The sequence below is a fragment of the Saimiri boliviensis genome, chromosome 7 (genome assembly GCF_048565385.1).
Source record: "Saimiri boliviensis isolate mSaiBol1 chromosome 7, mSaiBol1.pri, whole genome shotgun sequence".
Classification (NCBI taxonomy): Eukaryota; Metazoa; Chordata; class Mammalia; order Primates; family Cebidae; genus Saimiri; species Saimiri boliviensis.
Window position 1 is genome coordinate 35,395,616 of NC_133455.1, and position 23,667 is coordinate 35,419,282.

Here is a 23,667-nt window from a genome sequence, read left to right on the forward strand (position 1 = left end):
TCTGCTAATGAATGAGGAAACTGCCTTATCTTCAGCTAGGTCATATTCCACAGTCCTAGACAAGTGCTCCTCAAAGCCTTGTTTGTGGGCTGGCTGCTGAATCCAGCAGTTTTGTTACTGGCCCACCACAAAAAAAGGCAGAGACGTTGTGAGCAATCATTCAGAAACACCTATAGCAAAGTGACAGAGTAACTTTACGTTTTTTGAATCTAATAATAAAAAATTGAGTTTCTGTTTTATATGTCTGGGTTTTAATTTTATTTTTCTAGTAGTTCAATTGTATTCTATTTTATGAAAGCATCAATCCATAGTTGAATGTTAATTAAAAGAAAGCAAAAAGAAAGATTCTTCCCAAGATTAGAAATACTCGGCAAGTTAGTGCAGTGGTGTTCAGGGCCCAGCCGACCTGAATGGGATTTCAGCTCTTCCACATAGAGCTATGTGGACAAGTTACTTAAACACTCTGTGTCCCAATGGCTCTGGCTGCAAAATGCATATCACAATATTTTCATCCCAGAATTCTAGGGAAAACCCAATAAATATTGGCTTTGGTGTCAGATGGCCTTCAGTTTCCTCAACTGTGAAATGGATGTACCAATCCCAGTATCACAGTGGTTTAAGGATCAGATAACTTGGTTAAATTCTGTAGTTCAGTGCCTATGCAGTGTCTAGCAAAAACCCCAAGTCAGCAGTCATTATTATCGAAAGTGTCTTAGGCATAGTAGGCCCTTGATAAATATTAACTTATATCATCCCTCATTTGTGTAGAGGATTCTGAAGCACTCATGTCTCCTGATTTCAGTCCAAAATTTTGACTGGGAACAACTCAGTCTGACCATGTAATATACTGATGCTCTCAAAAAGGATCTGGACCCCTTGAGAAACAGTTTGTGGATGTGGCCCAACAGGACAGGCTGCTTCTGTTTACCAGAGGATGTTTCTTCTCTAATATTTACATCTGAGAAAATTCTCCTCTCTGTTGTCTCTGTGTTGAATGATATAATGCTGGGAGAAGGCCATTGACAGCTATATCATAGGAATGCACAGAATAGCTATTTCAGGTAATGGGGAACAATAGCAAAGAGAGATTATCCTCTCTTCTTTCACAAATTATTAAACATAATGTGTCTCTTCATGCCCATCTTCTAAAAAAATGCATAAGGGGCTAGTTGTAATGAGTAAAAAGAAGACATTGGTTGGATGCAATGACTCACACCTGTAATTCCAGCACTTTGGGAGGCAGAGGCAGGCAGATTACCCGGGGTCAGGAGTTCAAGACCAGCCTGGCCAACACGGTGAACCTCATCTCTACAAAAAATGCAAAAATTAACCAGGCGTGGTGGTGCATGGCTAGAATCCCAGCTACTCAGAGGCTAAGGCAGGAGAATCACTTGAACCTGGGAGGTGGAAGCTGCAATGAGCCAAGATTATGTCATTGCACTCCAGCCTGGGTGACAGAATGAGACTCTGTCTCAAAAAAATAAAAAATAAAAAACAAAAAGACATAAAAAGCTCTACATCATTTTAGAGTTTATAAAATGTTTTGATCTGACTTGATTTTTACAATACTATGGGCAGAGCCTTCTATTTCCGCCTCACTGATAAACTCAGCTGAGAAATTAAATGGTTTTCTAAGCATACATTGGTAGTGAAGGCATATCTTAAACTTGAACCCAATCCTTCAAATCCCAAACTATGGGTACAGAAAATACAGGTGAAGCAAGTTACATTCTGAAAAAAAATATTTCAGAAGAAAGTCTCAGAAAAATAGTCAAATATGTGAAAAACTTTAAATTATGAATACAGATCTCTGTGAAAGAAATACGATGGCCAACCAAGAATGAATATATGGTTGGGATGTGGGTAGAAAAAAAAACAATTGATGTCTATCCAAAAATAAAGAATATTAGGAAAAAATGTTTAAAGGATTACAGCTTGTGTTTGAGGTATAACTAGATTCAAAACCCATAGGTATAAATGGGAGAAAAGGGAAAAAAAAAAAAAAAAAAAAAAAAAAAAAAAAAAAAAAACGAAAAAGCTGACAGACATTCCTAAATGGCCCCAGGCTTAGAGACAGAGGCCGCCTTTGAGGATGTCAGACAAACCCCACAGAGAGCCCCAGCGGGCACCTTCAGCAGCAGAACTAACCTTACCCATTGGCCCACTTAACCATTACCACTGTGAAGACAGTTCTTGAAGGCCAGGGATAGATCATTCTGCCAGACAAATGTCTCCAGCTGCTACCGAGGCCTGCAACCTCATCGGCTTAGTATTTGACCCTTAATAAAAGGTCAGTTACCTTCGCAAGGGCAGCACCTCAAATGTTCTCAGTCATCTAGATCTTTGTGTGGATGAATATCAGGTTGTTACTTGAAAGGAGGTCTTAGCAGTAGAGGAAAACAGAGAGGCGGATCAAATAAGGAGAGAGTGCCCCTTCTCAAGAAAGGCTGGCAATGCTGATGGGAAATACTGGCTTGTCACAATTTTCCCAGTTTCTGTAGTTATCATGATCGCCTGACACAATTCTCTAATATTTTTATTAGGAAATTTTAGGCAACATTTTTCAAATCATAATGCATTATACAGAAAAATTTTATATAGAGGATAATTGTATACATACAAAGACAGGCAATGAATAACAACAGTATTAAAGATCATTGCTAAGACTCATCAACCTCTTACCATAGGCTTTATACTCTCTATCCTGTTTAATCTTTACAACCACTCTACGGGGGTGGGTATGATGACTTTCCTGACTTAATAGTTAAGAAGCGGGTTTAGAAACTGTTTATACAGTTAGTAAGCAGTAGAGCAGGAATGTGAACCAGTCCAATTCTGATTCAACCACCACATTTGTGCACCGAACTTAAGTGTTAGTATTATCATCATATCACCCACATTCATACATATGTCAATATTCTAGACTCCTGAGGCAAGGAAGCCAAAGCCCCTTATTATTAAAACTTTTTAAAATCGTAAAATAATCATAAGCAAATAGAGTGAATTTCTAAGCTAAATCACAAAGCTTCTAATTAAAAATGGTTCTGCTTGAAACCTGCTTGGGGAAACACCCCTAGACCAAAGGAGTCCTTGTTCTCACCCCTCCCCTAATTTTATTATTTTGTTGAAAAATTTGTACTAGTCTGCTCAATGAATATGTGTGTGCAGGTATTTGACCTGAACCATGGATCCTTGATCTTCATATTTAAAACTGAATCTGTTTGAGGGGTCTGTTATCTTCATGTCACATTAGAGAGGAATGGTTTAGCCTTCTTTTGAGCTGTAAGCTTATTAACATAGCCTAGTGTACCCCTACAAACCACAGTAGCTGAAGGGTGACTGCCTCCTTCCCCTTCGCCTGACAATTATGCTGTGATTCACATTGTGTGGTTTCTTTGATTAAAAAACAAAACACATTTTATTCTGTAGCATTTTTCATTTAACAAGTTAGAAATGCAAAAAAAACAAATCATCCTTGTGCCCTACCTCTCTAAATCTTACCCGCATTCATGACTATCTTAGGAAAGGGCTTTGAAAACCAGAAAGCACTAAACAAACATAAGGCCTCATGTAATTAGACAATGAGGGGGTCATTTAGTGCCCTAGAGTGCAGTGGAGTTTCCCTTTTCAGCATCTGAATGATTTTGGTTATACCCATGGCAGTGCTGCTATAGCTAAACAGAGAAGTGCATGGTAACTTTGAAATATTTTGGACTTATTGATCCTGAACCTCTCTTAAGAAAATAAATGAGTATCCAAAATTCCTCATGGGCCCCCAAAGGACATTTATAAATAGAATATCCTTGTCAGCTTAAGGCCAAACTGGCTACAGAATTCATCTAATTACTAAGAGACAGGGACTCAAGCCCTTGAAAAGATTCTAGGTACAGCCATGGCATGCACCTGCATTCACCTCTAATTATTCATATTTTTCCTGCTAAAACTTTGAAAAGTTATTTTATTTTTCCACTGTACTCTCTTTTAACTGTGGATCTAATCTGGTAAGAAATATCTATAGGATGGTCATAGAATATGAAACCAAAGCAGGTTTATATTCCATGGTAAGATGATGCATGTGCAGACTCTAACTTAGGGAAATAAAAGGCTTTGTAAAATTTATTTCAATATATGAACATCTACATGTTCATATAGCTGAGGCTATATGAACTGAGGCACTAGCTGAGGAACTTTTTGATTCATTCATAAAATGAGTTATGACATTATCACCGTCATCTGACACATCTCAGGACTTTAGTCTTCCTACTGCAACTGTGTATTGCATTCACCTATCCAAGATAACTCTTAGAGAGTGATCTAAGCTTCCTTAAAAATGCATTCAGTGTCAATGCAAACTGATAATATTCATCGCAATTTCACTGTTCCCAGGGGAAGTCCCCTCCAAAATACAATTCCACAGTCCATTGCTATTCAGGGAGCAGGGCCAATGCTTTTCTTCACTCTTTCTGTCCCTAAGCTTCATTTGCATGCACAGGAGAAAAGGACATCCAACACAAGAGAGTGACAAGCCAAAAGGTCGAGGATCAGCACAGTGATGTGCTTTATAATATTTGCTTAATTAAGTGAGCTTCACAAAGTACACAAGGAGGTTTATACTTACCACTTAGGACACAGTAATCAAATTAACAGAACACTGTGAAACTCATTCTCAATTTCTTGTTCTAGTAGGAGCAAATAATGACACGTAAAATTGTGTAACACACATATATGTTTGAGGTACTTCACAAACATGTACATTTAATGGGGTTATTTTACCCTACATATTTAATGTTTAATAATTAAAACTACCTGAAATTTTTCTACTACATTCTATTTTGGCAGTGGTAGAAAGTAGCCCCATAACATGCTGGATAGAAGAGTACACCCATTTAGGTTGAAAAATCCACCATAGTTAATCCTCAAAAGTGAAGTTTTTGCATCCTATAGTCAGGAGTTGCTAGGCATTTGATTAAATACCCCAGGCATTTCATTCCCAACCTACTTTCATTTCTCCCCCAACTGGCAAACAAGAGAAATTAGACCAAGAACCCAAAGAAACAAAGTGTGTACTTTAATACAGAAATGCTTTTACCTGCCATCCTGCTGTGAATGAAATGGGCTGGGCTTTCAAAATGTTCGTCAGCTTAACTCCCAGTTGGTGGCACTGGGAAAACGTAGCCTCTCAGTCTTATTGCTGTGTTTCTGTTCTTTAACTGCCAGCTGGAATACAATAGAGGATTCAAATGGAAACAAAAGAGAGATGGACCCAGAAAGAACCAGAAGGACGACAATAAAGCAAGCCAAGAAAATGCTAAGGAGCCAAAGACACTGCGTTCCCCAAAGTCGGCATCCCAGGCCCTCTTCACATGGAAGATAATTAGGCTTCCGTTAATTGCCACTTCCCCTCACAGAGTCATGATATTTTACAAATCGCAAATTATCTAGTAGATGCTTTGCTTTGCGACATTTTGGGAAAGTCATAAGCTATGCTTAACCCAAACAGAGAATGACTATATTACATTGCTCCGACGTGGATAATTTATTTTACATATTATGAGGGATTTTACGTAAACATACAGAGTAGCCGTGTTGAACACAGTAATATTTTTGGACCACAAAGACAGTGCCTCCATTCTCATGGATTACAGTATATGTAGCATACACAGAGGACTATATATTTTTATTCTCATATTGCATCAACAGGTACCTGGAACTTTACTTATATTCAGCTTCTCCATCATCTCGTCATTGTTTTTTGTACTTTTTTTCTTCTTACGCAGACATTATATTATTACAATAGTAGACACAAGGCTGCCACTTATCACACAATCCTCATGTCCTCTTTTAACTTCAGAATGTGTCAAAGTATGTATACCATTGTCTTTGGTTTGTGCACATTTAAGAATTCACACATCAAAAGTCAAACTTTGTCCAGGGTTACAGAGAAGCACGCCCTTCTCATTCCCCCCTCCCCAAGAATAATGATGCACACAATTTATGTTTTAATTTAAATATGCTGTATGATGTATTGAGTTATAGTTTTCTAAGCTGCAAAGGATGAAAAAAAAACAGTAAAAAATAATGTGACTTACACAGAAACAAAATACATTCAGTAGCCTGGCTTTTAGGTCACAGTTTAAATAATGTATATGAAGCTTTATATTATAGATTTCTATATCAAATGGATAAATGAAAACTTTCATGGGCCTGGGATAGTCATAAGTAACATCACATGAAATCACATCTTATGGGACATGATAAAATCTTACCTTATCAGATGTGACATCCAAAATGTTGCATTTTCCCTGTGATTTTATTAATAATGCAGGAGCATCCTTCTAATAGAGAATCTCCTTTATAAAGCACTGTCTTTGGTATTAATCAGAGTCAGAGTATTAACTAGGTGATCAGTACAAAATGTAAACAAGTCTTGTGGTTTCAGTCAGTCTGAAAGTTCAGAATAAGAAAAAAAAAGTAAGAATTTTCAACTGGTCAGCAAAAATCAATACTACAGTTTTTATAATACTGTGAACTTGCTAGCATTTTATATTTTAACTATCTTTTTATGTTATTTTATTTATAGGGATGTGGTCTCTGCTACCCAGGCTGGAGTGTAGCGGCACAATCATAGCTCACTACAGTCTCAAACTCCTGGGCTCAAGTGGTCCTCTCACCTTAGCCTCTAAAGTAGCTGGGATTCCAGGTGTGAGTCACTGCACCAGGCTTAACTTTCTTACAATCCATTTTTGATCCTACAAATTACTAAAACTCAAATTGTGTCTATCCCTAGACAAAGCAAGATGGTAATTTGTCAATTTTCTACTTTGACACCTAAATTATTTTCATTAATCTTCTACTTCTCAAATTCATTATAAAAATGAACAATTTACCATCTCACTTCACATGAGGAAGATATTATAGATTGTAGATCCCAGGGTAGAACAACCAAACACTACCTGGGGACAGATGAACATGCATGCGTGCATAACTTGAATTGTTCCAATTATTCTTTTGCTTATAAAGCAATTTCTATATGATCTCCAGAAGCCACTTGGAAGCAAGATCCATTAGCATGCAACATTTTCTACTTCCGGAAGCCAACTCATAATAAATCTCTTACCTTGTAGAGAGAGGGAATAGCACAGGGCTCATAACAGGATGAGTGATGCATAAAATGTTCTTCAGCTGACTTCCCATGGGATTTATATTTCCAAACCTAGGAACATCGTCTGCCTGCACGGATGCAATGCTAAGCAATGCAGTCAAACAACCAATACGTTACGTATAGTTTTTTAACTTTAAGAAATCTAGAAGAAACTGTAAAATATGTAAACAAGTAAGTTTGTGTCTAAACATTATAGCACAAATTAACTAGAAAAATACACAGTTTAAATAAGGAAGGTCAGTGATGGTCTCATATTTTAAGTCTGATTGTGATTATGAAAATAATATGCTATTTCTTAGAAACTGACTGGTTGCTGCATTCTTGGTTATAGGTTTAAGAGAGAGACTCTTGCATATTGCATTAACACGAGTATTCCACAAAGAAATCACAGGATCTGAATTACAGATAAAATGTCAGTCAAGGCGTCTATTTGGGGGATTTATTTTTCAAAAGTAACCAAGAGAATAAAGAAAAGAATCTAAGAAAATAAATAAGAAAAATACATATGTTAAAATTCTACTTACATTTTCTCATTTATTTGTTTGAAAAGGTATCACTAATTTTTTTACAGTACAGTTTCAAGTCAGACTTACTTCCAGTCTAAATTTAGCCTCTGTTCATTGTGTCGTATTTCTGCAGGCATGGGAAAGAAAATCAATGCCCCTACTCACCTTTGGAAGAATTTCACTGCCAAGTCTCCACGGTTCTATGGGATCCAATAATCCGTGGCTCAGTATTGATTTTTCTATGACACCTGTAGAAACAGCCTCTCCTTCCTTTCTAACAAAATATAGCAACAAAAATTGTGTAGTTTCTGAATGAATTAAGCATAGGTTATCAAGCACAACCTCATCGTGTAAGGCAATGTGGTTTGTCTTTTCCTAAAAAATGTTGACGTGGCTTGATTTTTTTCTGAGCCATTTAACAACTGTTTGAAGGCAATGTGAACATCTATTTGTAAAAATAATTTGAACATAACTTTCCTAGGTTTCTGGCACCTAACTTCTGTATTGAAATAGCATTTATTCTCCTAAGGAACTAGACAAATGGTAAAGCCTATCTGAGTTCAATTCCCAAAGTATCTCCAAAATCAAAATCTTTTTGAACACACAAAACTAGAATCATGCTTTTAAAATCTAAAGCTTTGATGAAATACAGGACCTTTAAGGGAGTAAATAGGGCATATCAAATCTTAGGAGAGAGAATGGGTTAAATTTGGGGTGTATTTTATCGCATTACAAAAGTTGGAAAAACAGGCAAAAAGCATCAGCCTTTCTCTTTTCTCAACAAACACAGTCCAAAACACACACACACACACACACACACACACACACACACACATACAAAACAACAAGAAGTCATGTTTCCAATATTCTTTACACACCTGATTTAAACCTCAAAGGTATTTATTTCACCCTGAGCAGATTCTTTGGGCATGTCTGATTCTATTTCCCCGCAGCCATTCTGCGCTGAGTGGAGTCACTACAGCTGGCAACCTACTCCATCACTCACTCCGTCATCCTGAGAATCTGCAAAATAAAAATGCAGTGTTAAAAAAAAGAAAAAAAAATTCTTTTACCTTTGCTTTTCCTGGTAAAATCCTAGGGAAAAAAAAATATGGAGCAAGGTGTTTCCCACAATGTACGTGACATCTTTGTTAAAAGTGACAGGACCATGTTGCACTGTGACAGGTTTAGTGTTAAGACCTGACAGAGATAAACCTGCAGGAACAACCTCCCTGCCACAGGTATTTAAGCTCATGTGAAAACTTTGATTTGATAGTCCCTTGATTAGCTTTTGGAACAGTGAGTGCTACTGCCTTTCAAGTTCATTATAAATTACGGAATTCTTCACAGTACTGTCAACTTAAGCTCTTGTTTTACTAAAAGGCAGGCATTTTAACCACTCATCAAACCTGTGCATATTTTTCAGTTAAAGAATTAGATCAATCCAAACTCCAGTTCTCAAGGGAGAAGTTCCATTGTTTATCAGGCCATGTCTACACTGGCTGAGCAAAGCGCTCTGTTCAGAAGGAGAAGCGCCTTTGGCAGCTAGAGTCCACATAGCTGATCCATGGACGCTCGGGTGGAGTTTCTTCACCTAATTACACAAGTGCAATGAAATTACTGAACATTTGATGGAAATGACCCATGACAACAAAATAGCATGACATGATTGTTGTTCTAATCTATTTACATGGTAGTCATTTAAAATGTAATTCAAAGAATCTGTAAGAATGAGAAGATGCTTACACTTAGAGCAGATGATGAATATGGGTATTGAAATACTTGATAACTCAACATTTGGTTTTACCCAAGTCATTCTTTCTAAACAAGACAGTGGTGTCACAAATTTTAAAATGAAATACTTTTTCCTAACTGGTCCAGGTTAAGCTCACAATGCTTATATTTACAGAGAGAAATTCACAGAGTTTAAATAATTAAAAAGATGATTTTAATCTCAACAAAACAGATTAAAAGGTAATCAACCTTTTGGAGAAAATATTTACATTTTTCCAACTTGCTCAGTCAAGATTTAGTAACATCTATAGGTACATTCGATTCTAGTGACAATATCGTGCCCTTGACTCATCTTGAACGTTTTAGATAAAAACTGGTTTAGCAGAAATGTTCTACTAACAGCCATGAAATTATAAGCTTTCCCTTTCATCCATCCAAACACACACCACCCTGCGAAATAATAGAAACAAACACTAATCACCTTCGGAATTTTGCCAGCCTTCCCCATAGGTGAGCTGCAGAGTTGGACTAAATTGTTGCGGAGTAATAAAGCCTGTCTCACCCCTGTGAATGCTCTCAGAGGGCTTCAGAGTGCATCCATTTCAATTCATCGAAGAAAGCAGAAGTAAAGATTTAACTGTGTGGGAATCTATCAGAGCTTACCTCTATCAATATCTCCCCAAAATAAATAGTAAGTCAAACTCAAATTCAGTTTCCCTAATCACTTAGAATTTGCAGATGGGAGTAGCTCATAATTTTTCTTTTTTTGCCAATCCCAACTTCAGATTTTCAAGATAAGTATCTAGTCACTCTGTTTCAGTTGGTAGTCATTCATACAATTTATACATCAAATCCTTTTTTAGTGGGTGAAAAATTCCAACTTCAGATGGAGTCATGGCAATGTCTGGCTGATTAGTTTTTTAAATTACCACTCAAATTATAAAACAAAAGAAATCTAGTTGCTCTAATTGCCTTATTTAGCAAAGTTAATCTACGATAAGTTGAATTTTGTATCTTCTGAAAACCTGAGAATGTTTAAATATAAATATAATTGTTGCCAAAAATGTTTCAGTCACCTGATGATGATGAAGATGGTAGTGGTGGTGGTGATAATAAAAGTAGCAAACGTCCTAATGGTACTTGACTATGTGCCAAGCACTGTCCTAAATGCTTGTGTATAGAAACTCATTTAATCCTCCAACAACCCTAAAAGATAGATACTATTAGCCCAATTTAACAGATGAGGAAACAGGATTACAGAGACAGCAAGCTACTTGCCCTGGTTCATGTAGTTAGTAAATGGTAGGGCTGGATTTGAATCTGCGCAGTCCGGCTCCAGTGTCTATACTCTCTTAGATGGTGATGTGCTTGGCCTAGCCACAGTGATGAAGCTGGCATATCATTATGAATAGACATTTAAATTAAAACGTGGTGTTTTGACATTGCTTCTTTCCTTCCTATATGAATGGAATTAACATGCCTGGAACCAGAGCTTGACTTTCTCAACTACTCTGTCCGCCAGGCTCATTCTTCTAAACTCACTCAGGATTTCCTTTACACCTTTCAAAACTTATATTTTAAGATATTTGTAAATGTGAAAAATATCAAATAAAGGAACTGTAAAAATAAAAAATTTTAATTTTTTATTAAAAATTAAATTGGGCCTAAGAATAACAGAGCATGTACCTAAATGTAACCTCATGGGATCAGGCCTACTGAGGTCAAATCCTAATGCTATCTATTCCAAGTTGGACAAGTTGTTTTATTTCTCTATGTCTTAGTTCTGTTGTCTATAAAATGAGAATGAAAATAGTGCTATAGTTTAGGATTGTGAAGATTAAATAAATTAATCCATATAAAATGCTGACCCCACTGCATGATAAGCAAACATTTGATAAGTATAAACTTCTGTTATTATATTTAGTTTATATAGACTAGCCTTCAGCTGCAACTAAGCATTGACAATTAAAATTTGTCCTTGTAGTGTGAAAGTATTAACAGAGATTTAAGAAAAATTTGTTGTTCTCACAGGAAATCCTTTCAGCGTAGGGAAAATTTGGCTTTAAAAATTCACTGAGACATATTTTCACAAATAATTTATTACCCCTATTTTCAGGAACACAGACAAATTACGGATTATGACAAAACCACTTAAAAAGTCATCAGAGTTTATGATGTTAACACCTAAAAAGCTAAAAGTAGCCTTTTTGTTCTTAAGACAGGGTCTTTCTCTGTTGTCCAGCTGGCATGCAGTGGCATGATCACGGCTTACCGCAGCCTTAATCTCCTGGCCTCAAGTGATCCTCCTGCCTCAGCCTCCCGAGTAGCTGGGACTACAGGTGCAGGACACCATGCCTGGCTGATTTTTTTTGTATTTTTAGTAGAGATGAGGTCTCACTGTATTGCCCAGGCTGGTCTCAAACTCCTCAGCTCAAGTGATCTTTCCACCTCAGCTTCCCAAAGTGCTGGGATTACAGGTGTAAGCCACTGCAGCTGGCCTGAAAGTAGCTTTTTCCATATGGCAAGATTTTAAATAACATAATTCATATTTCTAAACAGAGTTACTTAAGTCAAATTGACCTTGATAGCAGTGATTCAATTTTAACAATTGAGCAATTAAACATCAGTAAAATTGTCCATTATCTTCAGCTTGTCCATTTTTTAATTCACACTTCTCAATAATCTGAGTGCTTAGGCTTATGTTTAAGTCCCAACTCTTTGAGGTCACATGGGTGAATTAGAAATGGTTACTCTGGAACATAAAATAAAAATGTCCATCCCAAAGAAAAAGTAATACAGGGACTAGGAGTAAATTAATTACTGAGCATCCAACTTGCATAGAGCTATTCGGTAAGTGCTATAGAGAGAAAACAAAATGGATTGAAACCTTTTTGCTTCAGTTCTAAAATGGGCACCTTGACCAGAGACAGCGTGAAAACCCCAGAGGCCCAGAAGCTATTCTAGGTAAATCTCACACTTTCGCCTGGATATTCCGAGGATGCACTCAACTGTCTTTTTCCAGTTTGGTCACCATGGAACTTGAGAGCCTCTTGCTGGTCCCCAAGGAGCTGACAGTAAAGAGAGACACATTTGCCTCATGTCCCAGTACCTCAGAGACCAGATATTCTTCGGCAATCCTGAAATAAAGAAAGTCTTAATATATAGCTAGTGCCTTGGTCAAGAATTAAAGTTTTGAATAAAGGAGTTGGTGTGTAGCCTCATCTGGGACAAAGAGAATAAACTGAAAACCAGGCACAATCAATGTGCCTCCATGTTAATCCTAACTGCACTCACCCAGGCTCCCCACTGCAAACTCTGCCTCCCAGCACTGCAACCTCTCCCTCCCAAGTTCAAGCAATTCTCCTGCCTTAGCCTCCTGAGTAGCTGGGATCACAGGCATGCAACACCGGCTTATTTTTGTATTTTCAGTAGAGACGGCATTTCACCATGTCGTCAGGCTGATCTCGAACTCTTAACCTCAGGTGATCCACCTGCCTCGGCCTTCCAAAGTGCTGGGATTACATGTGTAAGCCACCGCACCCGGCCAGAAAACTCTCATTCTGAAATGGGATCTCAGCAGTCATCAGCTTCAAGGTCTCTAGATGAGGACAGCATGTCCCAGAGACAACCATCTGCCAGAAGTCTCATAGAGTGAGCAGCAGTTTTAGAATTAGAACCCAAGGAGATGGTTGAAGTGTTAGAGTAGAAACGAATTCTTCATAGCAATTAAATGTTTAGAAGCAAAATGGAAACACAAGGAAAGACACAATGACTTCTACTGTCAAGAGATGTCAGCAACCTCAACCGTGAATTATTGGCACAGACAACCAGGGCGATGTGAAGAACAAAGACTGCCAGGAGCTGAACGAGGCAACCTGGTTTCACTGAGAGCATGAGCCTTCCCTAGCAAAGGGAATGGACTGTTGCAGTAACTATGTGGGGAAGTTATCTGATGTTCAGATTTCCTATCTGAGAGCATCTTTGTTACTTAACCACAGTGTCAGTCACAGTGTTATCTCCAGTATCTTCAACAAGCATTATTAGCTGCAACTATTACTGCTGCTACTCTATGACCTCCCCCAACTCAGCTGCTTGAGGTTCATTAAATGTGTTTTTCAGATTTTCTGAACAAAATACAAAAATTTTATTTTCTTGTGGCAGTTTCATTTTTTTTTATTGTTGCATGTTTGGGTCTCTTTTAAAGATATTTAGATATTTAAGTTTTAGAAAGGATACTCCTTATTTCATATCATATATGAAATCCAACAAATAATCTCCAAATATCAAACGGAAAGTTTAAAAAAGATCACATCTACCCAATGTCTCTCGTTGGCCGCTCTATAGACCTGCTGTCATTTCTCATTATCCTTTTTTTATGATTCCACATACAAATCCAACCCAGGTGATTCGGTTCTTAAAGAAATGAATGTGAATTAATTCTGATGATCATAAATTTTAATGAGACAACACTTCAGATGCTCTCAGATGTTACAAATGCAAAACTTATCTTTTCTGTGGTGAAACTGGAAATTTTTTTTCATAGGAAACCTTGATTGTTTCACCCCTGCTATTTTTTACATAATGAAACAATTTGCATATCAGCAAGGTCAGAGGGGACAGAACTGGAATCTCAGGCTCCCCGTCTCCCTGCCTCTCCCATGTCAATGCTACACATTTCTCATTCCCTTTTGTTCGCAAGTTTTATAATTTCACAGAATTACAAGTTGTATAGCATGACATCAAGCTTGATCTTGTCATTTTGCTTGATTGTGCAAAATTACAGTCGTTCCAGAATGTTGACAGAATTCCTTTCAATATTTTCTCTGTTCGTTTATTAAGTGGCAGTGTCATACTTAAAGAATGATCATTTCTGGGACTACTCATTCAAATCTTTGAAGACTGACATCCCATTAAAAATTCGTTTCTCCCAATCACCCTCTATTCTCTCTGTCCCCAGTATACTCAGCATGTCAGAAATAATTATAACTGGCTTTATATATACAGAAGCCATTTCTCTTTAATATTCCAGAATAAATGAATGTAGTATTGCTTTGTTATCAGTTTTATTCTGGTTGGAAATTTACATTCAGTATCAGTGACATCTCATGAAAAAGTTGAAACCTGCCCTATTTCTCTAGATCAGCCCTACCTTCAGACATCATTTGTTCCTTGCAGATAATTATTTAATATTAATGGCAAAGGTCTGTCTTCCTCAAAGATGGCCCTCACCTTCTTGTGCTACTTTTCATAGGAGCATGTTCAAGGTAATGGCTTTTCTATGTCACTTACTCACATTCCGCAGCTTGTTTAAAAACAGATTCTGATTAGAATTGTTTTAAAAAGCAGGAGGTGATAATCAAGCCCATTCAGAGTTCTCTCTTATTTCACATTGCCTCTTTAGAGTGGGCACTGCCTGTTCTTTTTATCAAACAAAGGTGGAAAACCTGTTTTGGTATCCAAGGGAAGTGGAGAATGTCTATACCTGCATATTCTTTCAAAGCTTAATATTCTTACTTATGGGTCTTGCTTGTACTGTAGAATAAATAAAGTAGTCACTACAAAAGGATGCATTCTATATACCTCTCTCCAAGTTGATGGAATGCAATGCATTATGGGAGACATTATCTGTTTGCACAGATAATCAGGATTATAAATTTCTGGATCTCTGATTTGTTGGCTGATATTACCTGCTTTAACAAGCTCTAGAAAGACACGCTACCAGATAGGCTTACATATGGAGAGGCCCAAGGCTTGCTGAAATGCCCTGACGTAAATGCTGAGAGACTAGTTTCCAAGATGGCTGCAGCTTAATGGAAACGGTTCTTGACTTGGACAGGTAGAATTGTGCCTTCTCTTTGCCACTTATTAGCTATGTGGCTTTGAGCAAATCACTTATGCTTCCTGAGGCTTATTTTATAAACTGTTGGTAATAATGCCTTTGGGGGCTTATATAATAAATCAAATAATATATATGACAATGTTGGCTCATAATAAATCATCATGCAGATGCTTGGCATTATTTTTCTTAAGTCATTACCTAAAGTTAACAAGCAAGTCAGTCAAGATCACAGATATCAACCAGAAATCTAGAGGAAATCTATATGTAATATAACCATATTTACTCAATACTAGGAATAGGCCTTTCTTCTAATGAAATATTACCATGAGTAAAATTTAATTTTATGTATCCATCATACGTACAGGCAACCAATTTTCAGGAAGTGGCAATGCAGTAAAATACTCAAAAACTGCATATAGAGTAGACATAAATTAACACTTTTTAATAATTCAGGAGGCATTTCATTGTCTTATCGTACCTAAGGGTCATAATTATGATTATCAGTGGCTAATTTACTAGAGAAATGGATGGAATGCAAATGACTCTATAGTATAACTGAGAATAAATCTTTGGAATTAATCCATGCTATCGATTTTTAATAGTCCTAGGTCTCTATTTCCAAAACGTAGCATGACTTCAATCATTCTAAGTTATCTGACCTGACCTTTTGGATGATTTGTATTCTCCTAAGGGGATGTTAACCTCAGCACAAATTTCCACATTCCACATCACCAAGCATGTTGCTCAAACATAATGCCTTGTGGGTAGTGTTCAAGACTGGGAATTCTTCTACATCTCTGACCCTGGTGCACCAGGTGTGGAAAGAGCAGCAAGAAGTAACTGCAAAAAGGGGAAATAGAGAGGAAATAATAAGCTCTGTGCTGACTAATTGATGAGACTGTCAAAAAGATGAAAGGAATTAAAAGCTAAGGAAGACTCTGTAAATTATATGGCACTAGAGAAGTCTAAGGTGTTATTATAATTATCACTATTAACAGTCTTACTCAGTTTACAATGGGAGGGTTATACATAGCTGGAAAGAGAAGAGCTCTTTTTCAAACGATGATACATTCATTCCTCCATCAACCAAATCTTGCTCTTTCAGCTTATTTCTCAGCCAATGTGAGTGACATGTATAGTCTATCCTTGTTTTCTTCTGTTTTTATCATAGTTTGACACAGTTGAAAAAGATGGGAAGATCTTGCAGAGAATAAGGCTGCAGGCAAAATCTGAAATTTTAAAAATAGCTGTCTTTGAATAGTAAAAAGGTTTCAGCACATAGGAAGCTAAAGATGCTCTTGTTAATATGACTAAAAGCATGTAGCAATTATTGTAGGGTGGTAGAATATTCTAAAAGCTCAGCATTTGCACACTATATCTGTTAGGATGCCATTGTCACAAAAGGCAGATACATGTCAGAATAATCTCCACTTCTGAGCATGGCCATCTGAACTGTCTTCTTGAAATAAATAAATCTGCATATGTGAGTGTGCATGCATGTGCAGCCATAGCTCTATGGTTGTATTACTAGAGACACACATATTTATGCAAAAATATATCACTGTAAGAACTGAGGACACATTTGGTAGAGGGCTATAAAACTCTACAATGCCATTGACAATCATTCATAAATCACTTAGAACCAGATTAATAAAGGTAAATATTCATTTCCCCATCACAGAAAGTAGAGCTGTTTCTATTTCCTTAATTAACAAGTATCTTTAGAATATAAGCACAGCACAGTCTATAGTGCTTAAAGAAGAAAGAAAGAAAAGTATAAACTGGTTATATAAAGTGCAGTACGGTAATAAATAGCACGAAGGAGGTTTACATCTGCCAGCATGGAATGGTACATTACGTACCTTAAGTCAAAAAACAACTTGTAGAACATTAAGTATAGTATTGTCCCACTTGGATTTTACACACACATAGACAAGTGTACTTACAGAAAAAGTGTAATATGACAAAAATCAATCTATTAATAGTTATTCTGGGAAAAGAAGCAGAATTGGGGAGGGAGGAGGTAGAGTTCCTTTTCACTATTTAAATTTCAATATAGCGATTATCTTTATAAGTATTGTTTTAAAGAAATGAAGGAGCTATAAGTCATAGCATTTCCACCTAAAGAACACTGAGTATAGTTACAAGTTTTTTTAATCATTGAGCCTACTAATTTCTGTTGGTCACATTGTTCTGTAAAATGAATATTTTTAAATTGAGGGACATAGCATCTTTTCTGGCTTATGGCCATTTACTCTTCACAAGTACTTCCAAAGCTTCATCCAGGACATTATGTCCATGTTAACCTCAAATCTAAGGAATAGAAAATACTAGTAAATCCATCTTGCTCTCAGCCCACATTCACCGTAAAAGGAATGTTCCTTCTTCTTTTTAACAGAACAGATTTAAAGCACTAGAAATAAAAATCATACCCTACTTTTTAAAAACCTATCTATACATGCTTACCATGAAAACCTCCATGAGTAGCTGGTTCAGAACATGGGTTTAGGTGAAAGCACATGCCACTTTCACCATCATCAACAGCATAGTTCTTTAGCCCTTTATTAGTGTAACTAATCTGGAAACCTTTTGAATAACAGAGCACAAAGTGCCAAGAAACCAAACATTCAAGTCTGATACTTTGTCTACAATATTATCAAACTTAGAATAGCATACAGTGCCCTTTCATTCATTAATTGATTTGAAATTGTGACGGTGCTATAAGCCATGCACCTGGTCACAATAAGAGTGTAAGACAAATTCTCATCTATTTGCTTCCCTCAGGAAACTTACAGTTATGTGGGCAGCAACTTCAAAATTATAAAAAATCTATTTTCTATAGGTGGTGGGCAGCATACAGGTTTCTGGGTTCCTCTGCACTAACTGCCCTCCCCACACCAAAAAAATAAATATGTGAGAAAAAAAATCTTAACTCGTACCAATCTTTTCTAATCTTTGAGAAACGTCTGTATTTGTCTTTAACCTACAATTTCACCAGTGATGGAAGTAAAACATTAATATTTATTTCCATGATGTCAAAAATCAAAACATAAAAGTTACTAATGAAAGTAATGAGGAGTAATGGGGAAGCTACACGGAGGGCTGTCAAACCATGATCAGTGGCCTAACCCAGGCTGCTGCCTGTTTGTGTCAATAAAGTTTTATTGGAACACAGTTACACTTATCTCTTTACTATCATCTCTGGCTGCTTTTGAGCTAACACAGAAGAGATGAGTGTTCACAACAGACCTCATATTCTCCACAAAAAAACGAAAATACTCACTAAACTAGCTCAGTAAAAGTTTGCCAATCCCCAATATAATAAAAACTGGACAATGTACTTAAAATCTGGAATGTACTTTTTTTCTGTTTTCCATTTTGGTTTGTGCTTTTTGGAAACTTTGGTTTCTGGGGCTAGTCCAAGAGGGATTCCTTAAACTGTGTGTGTTTGTTCCTTCTCTGATATTAGGAGGAACAAAAAGAGACGGTGAATAAACAGTGTTGTGTAACATAGGTTGAGGGAATGTAAATTAAAAATAGAATGACTTTACAATGTTTGTAAATCTGAACTTTTCCACTACATTCATGCTCGTGTTGGCCAAGGCCTGAAATTTTGAGATGGATGTGGAAAGAACAGCCTGAATCAAATGAGTAAGATCATAAATGGGGCTTATTTAGCCAGTCTTGGAAATACTTATAATATCATGAGTACTGCCCAAATTTCTGAATGTCCCATCTTTAGTCTAAAAAGAATCTGGCCAAAACATTTTTTTTTCAATGCTTAAGCTAAATTTTCACAAAACGCTTGCACGGATGGAGCAATGAAGACTACTGCCAAAGATGCTCCAATTTAATTCTGCCTGGCACATCGGCCAGGCTTGTTTGGCATTTCATTAACAAAAAATAAAGCTCACTCTTCTTCCTGAGAAAATAGCATGTGTAGTATTTTTGGGGACAGCAAAGCTCAGCATGCTATTTCTCAGTATGAAAAAAATATATCTGAAATGTGGATAAATAAAACTTTTAAAAGCCTTTCTCTGGCATGGTAACTGGCCACCCTGGGAAATCCGTGTTCTTAGTATGTGACTGCATAAAGCTGACCTAAAATAGACCTTTAAATGTTTAAAACAATCACAGAGAAACAAGGTAATAAAATAGTAAGAGGATTGATCTGGAAACAGAAAACAGATTCTTGTGACACTTTTACACTATGATGCTCCACGCAAGCCAATAACTTCATCTTCCTTAATTTTAGCCTTTTTTTGGAGTAAAATATACATAAAGTATGGATGTCATAAGAAAAGATAAAAGATACTTGTATCTGTGGCTTGTTTGCTCTTCTTCAAAAGAAATGGAAGAAAAAATTAAAAGTTAAAAATACATATAAATGCATTCTTACATGAACAGCTTCATGACTCAATTATCAACAGTGGAACAGACAAAGATTTTTCCAGTTCTGCGCCAAATTCTTATTCATGTTAGTCTGAATTTAGTAGAAGAAAGTAAGTTGCTAACGGCTATCAATGAACTGTATCCCAGGTTAACACAAACTGGATACTGATATAATCAATATAATGACTGGATTATATATGGGGTATTTTTGATTTCTGAAAGGTATTGATATGGGATGGGATTGGGGACAGGACATATAAGGGGAAGGTTCTTGGAGGAGGTGACACACTTCTGTAGACTGAAGGATAAGTAGGAATGAGCCAGGAAAGAAGAGTGAGAAGAGACTTAGAGGCAAAGTAGACAGTACGTACAAAGAAATAACATGGTTCATGTGTAGAATTCCAAGCTGTTGCATGTAGTTGGAAAGCAAAGTGCAAGACGGGGAATTGTTAGAGATAAGACTAGAAAGAGGGAGGAAACAACAGATTTAAGGCTAGAATTCAGCTTGGGAATATTTTGTACTTTATCTGGCAGAGTGGGGAAACACTAGAGGATTTTTAAGCTTGCACACAGCAGGTCTGCTTTGGGTTGTATGTTAGGGGGATTTCATGGTGACAAGACTGATAGAAGAAAGGTCATTTATATGGTGCAGTTGTCCAAGCAAGAGATGAAACATCACAAGTAGCAGTAGTTCTGAACTACAACAGCGGTATTGATCACGAGCCTTGCAGATAGATTCACAAAAGATATAGCAGGAAAAATTAGCAGTTCCTGGCACTGGGTTTGATATTGGGCAAAATAAGAGCCAAAAATGATTCTTAGGTTTCTAGTTTGGATGAACGAGTGGATAGCGGTGCCACAAAATGAGACAGAAAGCATAGAATGAGAATCCAGATTAAGGGGGATGATGATGAGGTTAGTTTGCACATGTGAGGTTGGAGGGTGCCTGTTGAACATGGCAAGCAGTGGATATTTGAGTGAACTGCTGGCAAGAGACTGGGCTACAGATAAAATGTCAGAGTAGATACAAACCTTGTCTACGGCCATACCACCCTGAACGCGCCCGATCTCGTCTGATACAAACCTTTATGGTGGATGAGAGTGCTGAGGAAAAGTGTACAGGGCAAGAGCAATGGGCTAAGGATAAACCCAGGGGAAGAGGAAGTAGAGAAGTCCAGGAAAGAGGCAGAGCAGGCATAATTAGAGGATCACTCTGAGAGTATGGTATGGTGGAAGCTGGGGGAACGGGCAATTTTCAGAGGGAAGAAACTATCAATAGGGTCAAATGCACAAGGAGACCTAGGAAATAATTTAAAAGCCCATTGGATTTAGTAATTCAGGAACGACTCGTTCATCAGTAGTGAGGTAAGAGCAGAAGCAGATGCTAGGAGATGTAAAACAGAGAAAAGGCTGGGCACAGTGGCTCATGCCTATAATGTCAGCACTTTGGGAGGCCAAGGCAGGAGAATCACTTGAGGCCAAGAGTTGGAGAACAGCTGGGTAACAAACAGAGACCTCTATCTCTACAAAAAAAATAAAGAATTAGGCAAGTGCAGTGGTGCATGCTTGTAGTCCTAGCTACTTGGGAAGCTGAGGTAGGAAGATTGCCTTAGCCCAGAAGTTTGAGGCTGCAGTGGGCTATGACTGTGCCACTGAATTCCAGGCTGGTCAACAGAGTGAGATCTTGTCTTAAAAAAAAATGCAAAGACAAGGAGATACCCAAAGTACACACACACCAAATTTTCAAGACGTTTGAATGAGATAGGAAGGAAAGTGATCGGAATAATGATGGAGAGCTAACAGGACAAGGGAGAGGACATTCGGGATAAAAGAAACATGAGGATGCACTTCAGCCACCAAGCACTGGTGCCCGAGCACAAACCCAGACCACAGCTTTATTAGGGGCTGCTCTACTTCTTCTCTTTTCCATTTGAGAAACTTTGGGAGCATTTTGCCCTGGTTCTAAGATGGAGGTCTCTACAGCAAGCAAAATAAAATGGGTCAGATGTATTGTTTTCTTGTTAGATCTCCTAAGGAAATCAGACAAAAGATGATTTCTTAAATAATTAGTGTTCACCAAAAGTCTCTTTTTTAATGCCTGCTTAAGCCCTGTCAGTCATTATCAGAGTGCTTACACTTTATTTATAATAATGCTTGTGTAATAGGTGTGCGGGCACACTATGAAACATCCAAACTGATACCTGATTTGTTGGGGAATGCCAATTATATTCACTGGTGTTTGTTTACAGTTCAGAATCTCCTATACTGAGAAGAGACAGTACATGATAACTAAAGGAGGCTCATCTGGGTATAAATAGCTTTGATATCTTCCTGGCGCTGTCACTACCTAGCTGTGTAACCTTAAACAAGTCATTTTTCCAAGTTCAGCCTTCATTAAGACAATGAAATGAGATGCTCCCACTTGATGGTCTCTTCTACCAGAATTTCCAGTTAAGAGAAGACTACAGATAATCTGGTTGTACTTTCTACGATGTAGGAAATTAAATCAAAATATGTTTTATTGATATTGAAGAAAATGTTGAGTAGTTCTCAGGTCATAAAATTATGGTGTAGATATTAGAAGAGAAATATCTACTGATAATAATTAGGAACGATAGCTAAACAAAGATCCTTTTCGTTTTCAAATGAAAAGCTCATTTGAATTACACAATATTTTCCTTCCCATTCAAAGTTCAGTACCAAGTGTTTGATGACAAATCAAAGCAGAATTGTTCCAGCCTTAGTACATATGCCACTGTCTCCAAAAGCAAAGTCAGAGAGACAATTTCTGGAGACAAATAATTCATTTCTGTTTCTGCTCTGTTCACTAGAAAGACATAACCACAGTTGAGATTCAATCTGACATTAAGTTGTACCAAGTCTACGGATTTCTTTACTATACAGACTGCAATTTCTCCCTGCCATGTCTCCCTAGACAATGCTGAATAAAATTACCTCAAAGAACTGGCAGGGGGGAACTAGACAATTAAAAAGTGCTTTTTAGCTTTATATAAATTTAAGCAACACATATTTGTAATCCTGAAGATAAAATGGAATACATTACAGTACAAAGAAATAACTTGATCCTTTATCTTCCTCATTCTAGAGACAGAAGAAACACCATGTAATAAGTATGTTTGGTCCCATTTTAAAGATTTGCTAGGATCCTGCATATTCTTACTCAGTCCTGCTCTATGAGTAGCTTTTCTACAAGAGAAGCAAAACCTACAACCAGTTTTCCTTTTTTTCTAGCCCTCAATGTTTCTGAATATTCCTCTTTCATGGTGTTAAATTGTGCTGGTGTTGTTATTTTGTTTAATGTAATTTTTTACAACTATTAAATTTATCCTCCTTTTTGGCATATCTATGATCTCAGTCCTGGATATGCTGCACTCTCACCTGGATTATTGAGGACTTTCTTATCTGGTCTTTTGACTTCTGAAAATTAAGATTCTTCATCTGTATTTATAGCTTTCCTGTCTTCATGAAAAAGCCCACAATCAATACTCAGCAGGATTGCTAGGGTAGCTTCCACTGCTTATCCATGGACCTCATTACCTCAACACGTCTACTTCCTCCTTAGGTTTCCACATTGATATTTTATATTCTTAACTTCAAACTGCATGTGGGCACCTCACTCTACCCCATCTACTCTGTGTCTTAACCCTCTTTGGTCTGCCATATTCTTCTCAGTCAAGTCATTTCCATACCCGCATCATCTAACCATTCCTATTTTATTTCTAAACCTTCCCTTAAACTGTCCTGAGTCTTTAAATTACTTAATCTGCCACCTTCCTTCTTTCAGTAATGACTGGCTCTAGAATTCCATAAAAAGTCCATCTTTGCTGGCAACCTCTGGAAAACAAATATCCCTTAGTTGCAATTTCCAAAGTACACACCATTCTTTCCTCCATTCCCTTTTTAATATACCAAATTACTCCATTATTTGAATATTTTATGTCTTTATGACTTCAGTAGTATTTTCTAATTCCAAATTTATATCTATATCTCTTTTTTTTAGATCTTAAATCCCT

General features: G+C 37.1%; 1 long non-coding RNA gene across 7 annotated transcripts in view; it reads right to left on the reverse strand.

Moving 5' to 3' along the window:
• Positions 1 to 23,667, reverse strand: part of LOC104651657 (uncharacterized) — a 386,100-nt gene that overhangs the window by 63,390 nt on the left and 299,043 nt on the right. For 4 of the 7 annotated variants that reach the window (XR_012518359.1, XR_012518358.1, XR_012518363.1 and 1 more), the window contains 3 exons: positions 7,118 to 8,691; positions 6,267 to 6,444; positions 5,090 to 5,217 (listed from right to left, as the gene is read on the reverse strand). This is a non-coding gene — a long non-coding RNA (uncharacterized LOC104651657). The remainder of the gene's footprint in view (positions 1 to 5,089; positions 5,218 to 6,266; positions 6,445 to 7,117; positions 8,692 to 23,667) is intronic. The other 3 variants (XR_012518362.1, XR_012518361.1, XR_745097.3) reach the window with 3 other exon arrangements.